General features: G+C 47.0%; 9 non-coding genes and 1 pseudogene across 9 annotated transcripts; all 10 read right to left on the reverse strand.

Moving 5' to 3' along the window:
- Window positions 1–2,721: 2,721 nt before the first annotated feature.
- On the reverse strand, window positions 2,722–2,912 carry LOC141178941 (U2 spliceosomal RNA). Its single transcript, XR_012255001.1, has one exon. It is a non-coding gene; the product is annotated as a U2 spliceosomal RNA (small nuclear RNA).
- Window positions 2,913–4,024: 1,112 nt separating this feature from the next.
- Window positions 4,025–4,215, reverse strand: LOC141178942 (U2 spliceosomal RNA). The gene has a single exon (XR_012255002.1). It is a non-coding gene; the product is annotated as a U2 spliceosomal RNA (small nuclear RNA).
- Window positions 4,216–5,330: 1,115 nt separating this feature from the next.
- On the reverse strand, window positions 5,331–5,521 carry LOC141178944 (U2 spliceosomal RNA). Its single transcript, XR_012255004.1, has one exon. It is a non-coding gene; the product is annotated as a U2 spliceosomal RNA (small nuclear RNA).
- A 1,115-nt stretch (window positions 5,522–6,636) lies between these two features.
- Window positions 6,637–6,827, reverse strand: LOC141179395 (U2 spliceosomal RNA). The gene has a single exon (XR_012255414.1). It is a non-coding gene; the product is annotated as a U2 spliceosomal RNA (small nuclear RNA).
- A 1,115-nt stretch (window positions 6,828–7,942) lies between these two features.
- On the reverse strand, window positions 7,943–8,133 carry LOC141178945 (U2 spliceosomal RNA). Its single transcript, XR_012255005.1, has one exon. It is a non-coding gene; the product is annotated as a U2 spliceosomal RNA (small nuclear RNA).
- A 1,118-nt stretch (window positions 8,134–9,251) lies between these two features.
- On the reverse strand, window positions 9,252–9,442 carry LOC141178946 (U2 spliceosomal RNA). Its single transcript, XR_012255006.1, has one exon. It is a non-coding gene; the product is annotated as a U2 spliceosomal RNA (small nuclear RNA).
- Window positions 9,443–10,554: 1,112 nt separating this feature from the next.
- LOC141178947 (U2 spliceosomal RNA) lies at window positions 10,555–10,745 on the reverse strand. Its single transcript, XR_012255007.1, has one exon. It is a non-coding gene; the product is annotated as a U2 spliceosomal RNA (small nuclear RNA).
- A 1,115-nt stretch (window positions 10,746–11,860) lies between these two features.
- On the reverse strand, window positions 11,861–12,051 carry LOC141178948 (U2 spliceosomal RNA). Its single transcript, XR_012255008.1, has one exon. It is a non-coding gene; the product is annotated as a U2 spliceosomal RNA (small nuclear RNA).
- A 1,115-nt stretch (window positions 12,052–13,166) lies between these two features.
- Window positions 13,167–13,351, reverse strand: LOC141179699 (U2 spliceosomal RNA). Its single transcript, XR_012255688.1, has one exon. It is a non-coding gene; the product is annotated as a U2 spliceosomal RNA (small nuclear RNA).
- A 524-nt stretch (window positions 13,352–13,875) lies between these two features.
- Window positions 13,876–13,991, reverse strand: LOC141180024 (U2 spliceosomal RNA; annotated as a pseudogene).
- Between the last annotated feature and the right edge of the window lie 868 nt (window positions 13,992–14,859).

A 14,859-nucleotide genomic window follows, 5' to 3' on the forward strand; every position in this document is an offset into this window, starting at 1 on the left:
GTTACCACTCCGGTCGGGTGGTCCCTCGTCGGTGTTGACTGCTGGTGACGGGATCACCAGCAGGCCCTCTTCCTCCATCTGGTCAAGCAGCGCGGCCTCGATCTCGGCGACCACCAGTTCCTCCTCTTCTGGCTCGGCCACCAGGGTCTCAACCATGTGCTCCATCTCTTCTGGCTCAGGGAGGGTATCCTCCTTTTCGCCTACGAAATCCAGAATCTTCTTTTTGGAGGATTCAGTAGCAGGGCTGTCCTCCACCTTCCTCTTTCCCCGGGTTGGAACTGGGGAGACAAGAAGGGGAAAATCCTCCTCGGAATAGATAGCGGCGGGTGGAGGAAAGGTTAATTCCACCGCTACCATGGTCTGGGGAGGGAGAGTGGCTGCCGGGGCAGGGGAAAGGACACCTGCTGAGGAGTAGGGGAAGGAGGAAGAGGAAGTGGAATCCTCAGCAGGGGTGGCCGGGGTGGGGGGGGATTGGACGGGGGTGGCAGGGGGAGGGATCGAGAGAGGGGTGACAGAACTCTTACCCTCCTTTGACTTTTTCTTCTGCTTCGGAGCTGCTGGGACCGTCGCTGGGGCTTTGGCCACCGACTCCTTGACCGCTTTGGCCTTGGTCGTCTCGGCCTTGGCCGCTGGGGCCTTGGTCGTCGCGTCCTTGACCTTCACAGGCCTGGTCATCGGGGCCTTGTCCTCCGTAGCTGGGGTCGTCGCAACCACCGATGCCCAGGATCTCTCACGCTTGGGGCAATCCTTGTACAGATGAGCCGCCAGCCCACACAGGTTGCAGGACGTCTTCTTCGGGCAGTCCTTCGAGCTGTGTCCCGTCACTCGACAAATCCTGCAGGCATCCTCCTTGCAGTCCTTCATCTCGTGGCCGTTCTTGCCGCATCTCCTGCAGTTCCGCGGCATGTCCGGGTAATAGATGAGGCCGTAGGAGTTGCCCAGGGAGAATGTCGGGGGCAGGTGCCGAAGTCCGTCTGAGTACGCCAGGTCCCTGTGAAGTCTAACGGTCACCGACCACTTACCTGTCCAGAAGCCGAGTCCATTCAGGATGTGAGAAGGTTCCTTCACAACCAAACAGAAGCGTCTCAGGAAGGTACAGATGTCTTGGCCTGGGGAGTGCGGGTTGCGCATGGAGACCGTGATCCTCCTTTCGTCCCTCTGGATAGGGCAGCTACCTGTAAAGGCAGAGAAAGAATTATCTGGTCCTTTTGCGCTTACCATTTCCCAGAACCTCCTGCAGGTGTTCACAGTGGCGAAGGTGACGAAGAAGATCCCCGTCAAGAAGGTCTGGATGCTGAGGGTGTCCGACCTGGAGAAGCCTCGATCCAGCAGCATCTTCTGGCAGAACACGTCCGAGGACATGTCCGGCACCCTCCCATCCACTTCCTTCAGCTTCAGGGCCACCGTCTGCCGCATCCATGGCTCCAGGGCTGGAGCTTCGTGGCGGGGCTTCTGGGGTCCCTTCTGCTGGCCAGTCGTGGAGGCAGAGTCCTTGGGGTCAGAATCGGCTCCTGGCTGGGCCCTCCTGGCTGTCCCCTGCTCCAGGCTCTTCTTTTCGGCCTTCCTACTACACTTGATCTTAGCCAAAAGGCCGAGAAGCGATAACCAGAATTGGTTTCAAACTACGGAGCCACCCAAGGATCCTGAAAAGTCCATTTGTGGAGATGAGCTCCTGGACTCCCGTTAAGAAGACATGTTGTCAACCTCTAGATCCCTTACATGCCTGCACTTTTCGGCTTGCTGCTGCTGCAATCCACGCGTTTTAGATCTGCATAACTCCACCTCTTTAAACACAGCACCTTCACCCCCTGCTGTTCCCACCCGCCTCAACACCGTTGGAAGGGAGGAGAACCAATTAAGGCGGGGGGTGGGGTGGAACGAGCAGCTGTCTACCCTTAGCAGGAGGGCTCCTGATTACATACCTCTCCTGCTGCTGCTGCTGCTGCTGGCTGTCCAGCAGCAGACTGAAGGTGGCTGCTGCTGTGCACAGGTATATAAAGGCTCAGAGCCTATTATGACACGCGCAGCCAGCGTTCCATTGCCACATTCCATCTACTGCAGGCAGGATACCTGGCTGGCTGAATGTCGCTGAGAAGCTCACAGAGACCGCCATAAGCAACAGTTTAACAGAATGCCACAGACTAATCAACCAAACTTTTTGGGTTGGGTTCTCTTTTATAGTCTGCAGGCATTAAATGAAAGAAGTCAGTGTTCCAGCAGAAGGAGACAACGTTTCAGAAAAGGCATTGTAGCAAACCAAAAAAGAAATTTTAAGCGCAGCAGAGTAACCAGCGCACATACCTGTTAGCTCAGGTGAGTTTAAAAGGCTGCTGTTGATAACAAGGGCATTTGCTAAATAGATGGTGTGTGTGCAACAATATACTGAAAGGTCAATTATATTGTGCAGCTTATCTCACCACCTGTAGTTATTTAGGTGAAAGCTCCAAAATGCTTGCCTAATATGTCTGTTTATCCAAAAGGGTGTAAAAAGGGAGAGCTAGAAAGATAGCATTGCATCACATTACATGGCAATGCAATGCACAGTTGCTGAAGTTGAACCAAAATGAGCTTGTAATCTGGCTTCTGCAACTTTGAACATGAAAAATCCAATGAGGAGAAGAAAAGCAAAGCCAAAGAGTCCATCCCAAAATCCGACAAACAAGCAAAATGAACAAAAAACATTGAATTCAATTCTTTCTGATTTTAGAAACTGCATTAAAGAAGGGGTGCACCGGTCCTGGAGATACTGCAATACCAGGTCAATGCGTGGAGTGGACAGAGCAAGCTCTTTTTCCATCTCCCTGTTCTAAAAATCCATTTAATATATGGTCCCCAGATAGGGGACGTATCAGATATTAAACTGATAAGAACAGATACTACACTTGATCTTAGCCAAAAGGCCGAGAAGCGATAACCAGAATTGGTTTCAAACTACGGAGCCACCCAAGGATCCTGAAAAGTCCATTTGTGGAGATGAGCTCCTGGACTCCCGTTAAGAAGACATGTTGTCAACCTCTAGATCCCTTACATGCCTGCACTTTTCGGCTTGCTGCTGCTGCAATCCACGCGTTTTAGATCTGCATAACTCCACCTCTTTAAACACAGCACCTTCACCCCCTGCTGTTCCCACCCGCCTCAACACCGTTGGAAGGGAGGAGAACCAATTAAGGCGGGGGGTGGGGTGGAACGAGCAGCTGTCTACCCTTAGCAGGAGGGCTCCTGATTACATACCTCTCCTGCTGCTGCTGCTGGCTGTCCAGCAGCAGACTGAAGGTGGCTGCTGCTGTGCACAGGTATATAAAGGCTCAGAGCCTATTATGACACGCGCAGCCAGCGTTCCATTGCCACATTCCATCTACTGCAGGCAGGATACCTGGCTGGCTGAATGTCGCTGAGAAGCTCACAGAGACCGCCATAAGCAACAGTTTAACAGAATGCCACAGACTAATCAACCAAACTTTTTGGGTTGGGTTCTCTTTTATAGTCTGCAGGCATTAAATGAAAGAAGTCAGTGTTCCAGCAGAAGGAGACAACGTTTCAGAAAAGGCATTGTAGCAAACCAAAAAAGAAATTTTAAGCGCAGCAGAGTAACCAGCGCACATACCTGTTAGCTCAGGTGAGTTTAAAAGGCTGCTGTTGATAACAAGGGCATTTGCTAAATAGATGGTGTGTGTGCAACAATATACTGAAAGGTCAATTATATTGTGCAGCTTATCTCACCACCTGTAGTTATTTAGGTGAAAGCTCCAAAATGCTTGCCTAATATGTCTGTTTATCCAAAAGGAAGTAAAAAGGGAGAGCTAGAAAGATAGCATTGCATCACATTACATGGCAATGCAATGCACAGTTGCTGAAGTTGAACCAAAATGAGCTTGTAATCTGGCTTCTGCAACTTTGAACATGAAAAATCCAATGAGGAGAAGAAAAGCAAAGCCAAAGAGTCCATCCCAAAATCCGACAAACAAGCAAAATGAACAAAAAACATTGAATTCAATTCTTTCTGATTTTAGAAACTGCATTAAAGAAGGGGTGCACCGGTCCTGGAGATACTGCAATACCAGGTCAATGCGTGGAGTGGACAGAGCAAGCTCTTTTTCCATCTCCCTGTTCTAAAAATCCATTTAATATATGGTCCCCAGATAGGGGACGTATCAGATATTAAACTGATAAGAACAGATACTACACTTGATCTTAGCCAAAAGGCCGAGAAGCGATAACCAGAATTGGTTTCAAACTACGGAGCCACCCAAGGATCCTGAAAAGTCCATTTGTGGAGATGAGCTCCTGGACTCCCATTAAGAAGACATGTTGTCAACCTCTAGATCCCTTACATGCCTGCACTTTTCGGCTTGCTGCTGCTGCAATCCACGCGTTTTAGATCTGCATAACTCCACCTCTTTAAACACAGCACCTTCACCCCCTGCTGTTCCCACCCGCCTCAACACCGTTGGAAGGGAGGAGAACCAATTAAGGCGGGGGGTGGGGTGGAACGAGCAGCTGTCTACCCTTAGCAGGAGGGCTCCTGATTACATACCTCTCCTGCTGCTGCTGCTGCTGGCTGTCCAGCAGCAGACTGAAGGTGGCTGCTGCTGTGCACAGGTATATAAAGGCTCAGAGCCTATTATGACACGCGCAGCCAGCGTTCCATTGCCACATTCCATCTACTGCAGGCAGGATACCTGGCTGGCTGAATGTCGCTGAGAAGCTCACAGAGACCGCCATAAGCAACAGTTTAACAGAATGCCACAGACTAATCAACCAAACTTTTTGGGTTGGGTTCTCTTTTATAGTCTGCAGGCATTAAATGAAAGAAGTCAGTGTTCCAGCAGAAGGAGACAACGTTTCAGAAAAGGCATTGTAGCAAACCAAAAAAGAAATTTTAAGCGCAGCAGAGTAACCAGCGCACATACCTGTTAGCTCAGGTGAGTTTAAAAGGCTGCTGTTGATAACAAGGGCATTTGCTAAATAGATGGTGTGTGTGCAACAATATACTGAAAGGTCAATTATATTGTGCAGCTTATCTCACCACCTGTAGTTATTTAGGTGAAAGCTCCAAAATGCTTGCCTAATATGTCTGTTTATCCAAAAGGAAGTAAAAAGGGAGATCTAGAAAGATAGCATTGCATCACATTACATGGCAATGCAATGCACAGTTGCTGAAGTTGAACCAAAATGAGCTTGTAATCTGGCTTCTGCAACTTTGAACATGAAAAATCCAATGAGGAGAAGAAAAGCAAAGCCAAAGAGTCCATCCCAAAATCCGACAAACAAGCAAAATGAACAAAAAACATTGAATTCAATTCTTTCTGATTTTAGAAACTGCATTAAAGAAGGGGTGCACCGGTCCTGGAGATACTGCAATACCAGGTCAATGCGTGGAGTGGACAGAGCAAGCTCTTTTTCCATCTCCCTGTTCTAAAAATCCATTTAATATATGGTCCCCAGATAGGGGACGTATCAGATATTAAACTGATAAGAACAGATACTACACTTGATCTTAGCCAAAAGGCCGAGAAGCGATAACCAGAATTGGTTTCAAACTACGGAGCCACCCAAGGATCCTGAAAAGTCCATTTGTGGAGATGAGCTCCTGGACTCCCGTTAAGAAGACATGTTGTCAACCTCTAGATCCCTTACATGCCTGCACTTTTCGGCTTGCTGCTGCTGCAATCCACGCGTTTTAGATCTGCATAACTCCACCTCTTTAAACACAGCACCTTCACCCCCTGCTGTTCCCACCCGCCTCAACACCGTTGGAAGGGAGGAGAACCAATTAAGGCGGGGGGTGGGGTGGAACGAGCAGCTGTCTACCCTTAGCAGGAGGGCTCCTGATTACATACCTCTCCTGCTGCTGCTGCTGCTGGCTGTCCAGCAGCAGACTGAAGGTGGCTGCTGCTGTGCACAGGTATATAAAGGCTCAGAGCCTATTATGACACGCGCAGCCAGCGTTCCATTGCCACATTCCATCTACTGCAGGCAGGATACCTGGCTGGCTGAATGTCGCTGAGAAGCTCACAGAGACCGCCATAAGCAACAGTTTAACAGAATGCCACAGACTAATCAACCAAACTTTTTGGGTTGGGTTCTCTTTTATAGTCTGCAGGCATTAAATGAAAGAAGTCAGTGTTCCAGCAGAAGGAGACAACGTTTCAGCAAAGGCATTGTAGCAAACCAAAAAAGAAATTTTAAGCGCAGCAGAGTAACCATCGCACATACCTGTTAGCTCAGGTGAGTTTAAAAGGCTGCTGTTGATAACAAGGGCATTTGCTAAATAGATGGTGTGTGTGCAACAATATACTGAAAGGTCAATTATATTGTGCAGCTTATCTCACCACCTGTAGTTATTTAGGTGAAAGCTCCAAAATGCTTGCCTAATATGTCTGTTTATCCAAAAGGAAGTAAAAAGGGAGAGCTAGAAAGATAGCATTGCATCACATTACATGGCAATGCAATGCACAGTTGCTGAAGTTGAACCAAAATGAGCTTGTAATCTGGCTTCTGCAACTTTGAACATGAAAAATCCAATGAGGAGAAGAAAAGCAAAGCCAAAGAGTCCATCCCAAAATCCGACAAACAAGCAAAATGAACAAAAAACATTGAATTCAATTCTTTCTGATTTTAGAAACTGCATTAAAGAAGGGGTGCACCGGTCCTGGAGATACTGCAATACCAGGTCAATGCGTGGAGTGGACAGAGCAAGCTCTTTTTCCATCTCCCTGTTCTAAAAATCCGTTTAATATATGGTCCCCAGATAGGGGACGTATCAGATATTAAACTGATAAGAACAGATACTACACTTGATCTTAGCCAAAAGGCCGAGAAGCGATAACCAGAATTGGTTTCAAACTACGGAGCCACCCAAGGATCCTGAAAAGTCCATTTGTGGAGATGAGCTCCTGGACTCCCGTTAAGAAGACATGTTGTCAACCTCTAGATCCCTTACATGCCTGCACTTTTCGGCTTGCTGCTGCTGCAATCCACGCGTTTTAGATCTGCATAACTCCACCTCTTTAAACACAGCACCTTCACCCCCTGCTGTTCCCACCCGCCTCAACACCGTTGGAAGGGAGGAGAACCAATTAAGGCGGGGGGTGGGGTGGAACGAGCAGCTGTCTACCCTTAGCAGGAGGGCTCCTGATTACATACCTCTCCTGCTGCTGCTGCTGCTGGCTGTCCAGCAGCAGACTGAAGGTGGCTGCTGCTGTGCACAGGTATATAAAGGCTCAGAGCCTATTATGACACGCGCAGCCAGCGTTCCATTGCCACATTCCATCTACTGCAGGCAGGATACCTGGCTGGCTGAATGTCACTGAGAAGCTCACAGAGACCGCCATAAGCAACAGTTTAACAGAATGCCACAGACTAATCAACCAAACTTTTTGGGTTGGGTTCTCTTTTATAGTCTGCAGGCATTAAATGAAAGAAGTCAGTGTTCCAGCAGAAGGAGACAACATTTCAGAAAAGGCATTGTAGCAAACCAAAAAAGAAATTTTAAGCGCAGCAGAGTAACCAGCGCACATACCTGTTAGCTCAGGTGAGTTTAAAAGGCTGCTGTTGATAACAAAGGCATTTGCTAAATAGATGGTGTGTGTGCAACAATATACTGAAAGGTCAATTATATTGTGCAGCTTATCTCACCACCTGTAGTTATTTAGGTGAAAGCTCCAAAATGCTTGCCTAATATGTCTGTTTATCCAAAAGGAAGTAAAAAGGGAGAGCTAGAAAGATAGCATTGCATCACATTACATGGCAATGCAATGCACAGTTGCTGAAGTTGAACCAAAATGAGCTTGTAATCTGGCTTCTGCAACTTTGAACATGAAAAATCCAATGAGGAGAAGAAAAGCAAAGCCAAAGAGTCCATCCCAAAATCCGACAAACAAGCAAAATGAACAAAAAACATTGAATTCAAGTCTTTCTGATTTTAGAAACTGCATTAAAGAAGGGGTGCACCGGTCCTGGAGATACTGCAATACCAGGTCAATGCGTGGAGTGGACAGAGCAAGCTCTTTTTCCATCTCCCTGTTCTAAAAATCCATTTAATATATGGTCCCCAGATAGGGGACGTATCAGATATTAAACTGATAAGAACAGATACTACACTTGATCTTAGCCAAAAGGCCGAGAAGCGATAACCAGAATTGGTTTCAAACTACGGAGCCACCCAAGGATCCTGAAAAGTCCATTTGTGGAGATGAGCTCCTGGACTCCCGTTAAGAAGACATGTTGTCAACCTCTAGATCCCTTACATGCCTGCACTTTTCGGCTTGCTGCTGCTGCAATCCACGCGTTTTAGATCTGCATAACTCCACCTCTTTAAACACAGCACCTTCACCCCCTGCTGTTCCCACCCGCCTCAACACCGTTGGAAGGGAGGAGAACCAATTAAGGCGGGGGGTGGGGTGGAACGAGCAGCTGTCTACCCTTAGCAGGAGGGCTCCTGATTACATACCTCTCCTGCTGCTGCTGCTGCTGCTGGCTGTCCAGCAGCAGACTGAAGGTGGCTGCTGCTGTGCACAGGTATATAAAGGCTCAGAGCCTATTATGACACGCGCAGCCAGCGTTCCATTGCCACATTCCATCTACTGCAGGCAGGATACCTGGCTGGCTGAATGTCGCTGAGAAGCTCACAGAGACCGCCATAAGCAACAGTTTAACAGAATGCCACAGACTAATCAACCAAACTTTTTGGGTTGGGTTCTCTTTTATAGTCTGCAGGCATTAAATGAAAGAAGTCAGTGTTCCAGCAGAAGGAGACAACGTTTCAGAAAAGGCATTGTAGCAAACCAAAAAAGAAATTTTAAGCGCAGCAGAGTAACCAGCGCACATACCTGTTAGCTCAGGTGAGTTTAAAAGGCTGCTGTTGATAACAAGGGCATTTGCTAAATAGATGGTGTGTGTGCAACAATATACTGAAAGGTCAATTATATTGTGCAGCTTATCTCACCACCTGTAGTTATTTAGGTGAAAGCTCCAAAATGCTTGCCTAATATGTCTGTTTATCCAAAAGGGTGTAAAAAGGGAGAGCTAGAAAGATAGCATTGCATCACATTACATGGCAATGCAATGCACAGTTGCTGAAGTTGAACCAAAATGAGCTTGTAATCTGGCTTCTGCAACTTTGAACATGAAAAATCCAATGAGGAGAAGAAAAGCAAAGCCAAAGAGTCCATCCCAAAATCCGACAAACAAGCAAAATGAACAAAAAACATTGAATTCAATTCTTTCTGATTTTAGAAACTGCATTAAAGAAGGGGTGCACCGGTCCTGGAGATACTGCAATACCAGGTCAATGCGTGGAGTGGACAGAGCAAGCTCTTTTTCCATCTCCCTGTTCTAAAAATCCATTTAATATATGGTCCCCAGATAGGGGACGTATCAGATATTAAACTGATAAGAACAGATACTACACTTGATCTTAGCCAAAAGGCCGAGAAGCGATAACCAGAATTGGTTTCAAACTACGGAGCCACCCAAGGATCCTGAAAAGTCCATTTGTGGAGATGAGCTCCTGGACTCCCGTTAAGAAGACATGTTGTCAACCTCTAGATCCCTTACATGCCTGCACTTTTCGGCTTGCTGCTGCTGCAATCCACGCGTTTTAGATCTGCATAACTCCACCTCTTTAAACACAGCACCTTCACCCCCTGCTGTTCCCACCCGCCTCAACACCGTTGGAAGGGAGGAGAACCAATTAAGGCGGGGGGTGGGGTGGAACGAGCAGCTGTCTACCCTTAGCAGGAGGGCTCCTGATTACATACCTCTCCTGCTGCTGCTGCTGGCTGTCCAGCAGCAGACTGAAGGTGGCTGCTGCTGTGCACAGGTATATAAAGGCTCAGAGCCTATTATGACACGCGCAGCCAGCGTTCCATTGCCACATTCCATCTACTGCAGGCAGGATACCTGGCTGGCTGAATGTCGCTGAGAAGCTCACAGAGACCGCCATAAGCAACAGTTTAACAGAATGCCACAGACTAATCAACCAAACTTTTTGGGTTGGGTTCTCTTTTATAGTCTGCAGGCATTAAATGAAAGAAGTCAGTGTTCCAGCAGAAGGAGACAACGTTTCAGAAAAGGCATTGTAGCAAACCAAAAAAGAAATTTTAAGCGCAGCAGAGTAACCAGCGCACATACCTGTTAGCTCAGGTGAGTTTAAAAGGCTGCTGTTGATAACAAGGGCATTTGCTAAATAGATGGTGTGTGTGCAACAATATACTGAAAGGTCAATTATATTGTGCAGCTTATCTCACCACCTGTAGTTATTTAGGTGAAAGCTCCAAAATGCTTGCCTAATATGTCTGTTTATCCAAAAGGAAGTAAAAAGGGAGAGCTAGAAAGATAGCATTGCATCACATTACATGGCAATGCAATGCACAGTTGCTGAAGTTGAACCAAAATGAGCTTGTAATCTGGCTTCTGCAACTTTGAACATGAAAAATCCAATGAGGAGAAGAAAAGCAAAGCCAAAGAGTCCATCCCAAAATCCGACAAACAAGCAAAATGAACAAAAAACATTGAATTCAATTCTTTCTGATTTTAGAAACTGCATTAAAGAAGGGGTGCACCGGTCCTGGAGATACTGCAATACCAGGTCAATGCGTGGAGTGGACAGAGCAAGCTCTTTTTCCATCTCCCTGTTCTAAAAATCCATTTAATATATGGTCCCCAGATAGGGGACGTATCAGATATTAAACTGATAAGAACAGATACTACACTTGATCTTAGCCAAAAGGCCGAGAAGCGATAACCAGAATTGGTTTCAAACTACGGAGCCACCCAAGGATCCTGAAAAGTCCATTTGTGGAGATGAGCTCCTGGACTCCCATTAAGAAGACATGTTGTCAACCTCTAGATCCCTTACATGCCTGCACTTTTCGGCTTGCTGCTGCTGCAATCCACGCGTTTTAGATCTGCATAACTCCACCTCTTTAAACACAGCACCTTCACCCCCTGCTGTTCCCACCCGCCTCAACACCGTTGGAAGGGAGGAGAACCAATTAAGGCGGGGGGTGGGGTGGAACGAGCAGCTGTCTACCCTTAGCAGGAGGGCTCCTGATTACATACCTCTCCTGCTGCTGCTGCTGCTGGCTGTCCAGCAGCAGACTGAAGGTGGCTGCTGCTGTGCACAGGTATATAAAGGCTCAGAGCCTATTATGACACGCGCAGCCAGCGTTCCATTGCCACATTCCATCTACTGCAGGCAGGATACCTGGCTGGCTGAATGTCGCTGAGAAGCTCACAGAGACCGCCATAAGCAACAGTTTAACAGAATGCCACAGACTAATCAACCAAACTTTTTGGGTTGGGTTCTCTTTTATAGTCTGCAGGCATTAAATGAAAGAAGTCAGTGTTCCAGCAGAAGGAGACAACGTTTCAGAAAAGGCATTGTAGCAAACCAAAAAAGAAATTTTAAGCGCAGCAGAGTAACCAGCGCACATACCTGTTAGCTCAGGTGAGTTTAAAAGGCTGCTGTTGATAACAAGGGCATTTGCTAAATAGATGGTGTGTGTGCAACAATATACTGAAAGGTCAATTATATTGTGCAGCTTATCTCACCACCTGTAGTTATTTAGGTGAAAGCTCCAAAATGCTTGCCTAATATGTCTGTTTATCCAAAAGGAAGTAAAAAGGGAGAGCTAGAAAGATAGCATTGCATCACATTACATGGCAATGCAATGCACAGTTGCTGAAGTTGAACCAAAATGAGCTTGTAATCTGGCTTCTGCAACTTTGAACATGAAAAATCCAATGAGGAGAAGAAAAGCAAAGCCAAAGAGTCCATCCCAAAATCCGACAAACAAGCAAAATGAACAAAAAACATTGAATTCAATTCTTTCTGATTTTAGAAACTGCATTAAAGAAGGGGTGCACCGGTCCTGGAGATACTGCAATACCAGGTCAATGCGTGGAGTGGACAGAGCAAGCTCTTTTTCCATCTCCCTGTTCTAAAAATCCATTTAATATATGGTCCCCAGATAGGGGACGTATCAGATATTAAACTGATAAGAACAGATACTACACTTGATCTTAGCCAAAAGGCCGAGAAGCGATAACCAGAATTGGTTTCAAACTACGGAGCCACCCAAGGATCCTGAAAAGTCCATTTGTGGAGATGAGCTCCTGGACTCCCGTTAAGAAGACATGTTGTCAACCTCTAGATCCCTTACATGCCTGCACTTTTCGGCTTGCTGCTGCTGCAATCCACGCGTTTTAGATCTGCATAACTCCACCTCTTTAAACACAGCACCTTCACCCCCTGCTGTTCCCACCCGCCTCAACACCGTTGGAAGGGAGGAGAACCAATTAAGGCGGGGGGTGGGGTGGAACGAGCAGCTGTCTACCCTTAGCAGGAGGGCTCCTGATTACATACCTCTCCTGCTGCTGCTGCTGCTGGCTGTCCAGCAGCAGACTGAAGGTGGCTGCTGCTGTGCACAGGTATATAAAGGCTCAGAGCCTATTATGACACGCGCAGCCAGCGTTCCATTGCCACATTCCATCTACTGCAGGCAGGATACCTGGCTGGCTGAATGTCGCTGAGAAGCTCACAGAGACCGCCATAAGCAACAGTTTAACAGAATGCCACAGACTAATCAACCAAACTTTTTGGGTTGGGTTCTCTTTTATAGTCTGCAGGCATTAAATGAAAGAAGTCAGTGTTCCAGCAGAAGGAGACAACGTTTCAGAAAAGGCATTGTAGCAAACCAAAAAAGAAATTTTAAGCGCAGCAGAGTAACCAGCGCACATACCTGTTAGCTCAGGTGAGTTTAAAAGGCTGCTGTTGATAACAAGGGCATTTGCTAAATAGATGGTGTGTGTGCAACAATATACTGAAAGGTCAATTATATTGTGCAGCTTATCTCACCACCTGTAGTTATTTAGGTGAAAGCTCCAAAATGCTTGCCTAATATGTCTGTTTATCCAAAAGGAAGTAAAAAGGGAGAGCTAGAAAGATAGCATTGCATCACATTACATGGCAATGCAATGCACAGTTGCTGAAGTTGAACCAAAATGAGCTTGTAATCTGGCTTCTGCAACTTTGAACATGAAAAATCCAATGAGGAGAAGAAAAGCAAAGCCAAAGAGTCCATCCCAAAATCCGACAAACAAGCAAAATGAACAAAAAACATTGAATTCAATTCTTTCTGATTTTAGAAACTGCATTAAAGAAGGGGTGCACCGGTCCTGGAGATACTGCAATACCAGGTCAATGCGTGGAGTGGACAGAGCAAGCTCTTTTTCCATCTCCCTGTTCTAAAAATCCATTTAATATATGGTCCCCAGATAGGGGACGTATCAGATATTAAACTGATAAGAACAGATTTTTTTTTGATTGAAGCTGCATCCAAGGCACTGAAAAATGTGACCGAAGTCACACCAAAACAGCGCACGAGGCGAGGATTCATGTGGACCCTTCCCGGAGGAGAGGGTCCCCAATAAACCATCCCCATCCCTCCGAGCCAGAAGGCCACAGCGAGGGTCAGGGATCTCCGATGCTCTCCCTAGCCGAAGCCGGAGAAGAGCCGTTTTCGTGCTCCCAGCTTCCATCTAGGCTGCCACCCTAGTGGAGCTGGAGCCTGTGTTGGTTTCTCAGCCCAAAGCTGACCGGACCTCCGACCAGGTTTATAAAAATTCCCCTTCCTAGCCCGGAGGCCAGGAATAGGGGGGGTTGCTCAGAAAGTATGATTGGCAAAGGTGCGGCGTGCTACGAAGCCAAGTCTTTCTGGGGTTCCCAGTCCCAGTAAGCTTGGACTCCCAACAGGGCGCCTACTCCTGGGGCACATTGCTCCAAAGCCCTCACACTTACCCAGCCTAGTGACTTCGATCCTGGAGGGCCATGTTTTCCATCAGATAACTCTATGAGCCACCTGGCGTACTAACAAGTGCACCAAACCAGTGTGTAATATGCATCAATTTACTAGGGCAGCCCAAGGACAAAACTGCCTTTTCAAAAGATACTACACTTGATCTTAGCCAAAAGGCCGAGAAGCGATAACCAGAATTGGTTTCAAACTACGGAGCCACCCAAGGATCCTGAAAAGTCCATTTGTGGAGATGAGCTCCTGGACTCCCGTTAAGAAGACATGTTGTCAACCTCTAGATCCCTTACATGCCTGCACTTTTCGGCTTGCTGCTGCTGCAATCCACGCGTTTTAGATCTGCATAACTCCACCTCTTTAAACACAGCACCTTCACCCCCTGCTGTTCCCACCCGCCTCAACACCGTTGGAAGGGAGGAGAACCAATTAAGGCGGGGGGTGGGGTGGAACGAGCAGCTGTCTACCCTTAGCAGGAGGGCTCCTGATTACATACCTCTCCTGCTGCTGCTGCTGCTGGCTGTCCAGCAGCAGACTGAAGGTGGCTGCTGCTGTGCACAGGTATATAAAGGCTCAGAGCCTATTATGACACGCGCAGCCAGCGTTCCATTGCCACATTCCATCTACTGCAGGCAGGATACCTGGCTGGCTGAATGTCGCTGAGAAGCTCACAGAGACCGCCATAAGCAACAGTTTAACAGAATGCCACAGACTAATCAACCAAACTTTTTGGGTTGGGTTCTCTTTTATAGTCTGCAGGCATTAAATGAAAGAAGTCAGTGTTCCAGCAGAAGGAGACAACGTTTCAGAAAAGGCATTGTAGCAAACCAAAAAAGAAATTTTAAGCGCAGCAGAGTAACCAGCGCACATACCTGTTAGCTCAGGTGAGTTTAAAAGGCTGCTGTTGATAACAAGGGCATTTGCTAAATAGATGGTGTGTGTGCAACAATATACTGAAAGGTCAATTATATTGTGCAGCTTATCTCACCACCTGTAGTTATTTACGTGAAAGCTCCAAAATGCTTGCCTAATATGTCTGTTTATC

Source organism: Phyllobates terribilis, unplaced genomic scaffold (genome assembly GCF_046119375.1).
Source record: "Phyllobates terribilis strain yellow unplaced genomic scaffold, ASM4611937v1 Scaffold_30__1_contigs__length_15301838, whole genome shotgun sequence".
In the NCBI taxonomy this organism is placed as follows: Eukaryota; Metazoa; Chordata; class Amphibia; order Anura; family Dendrobatidae; genus Phyllobates; species Phyllobates terribilis.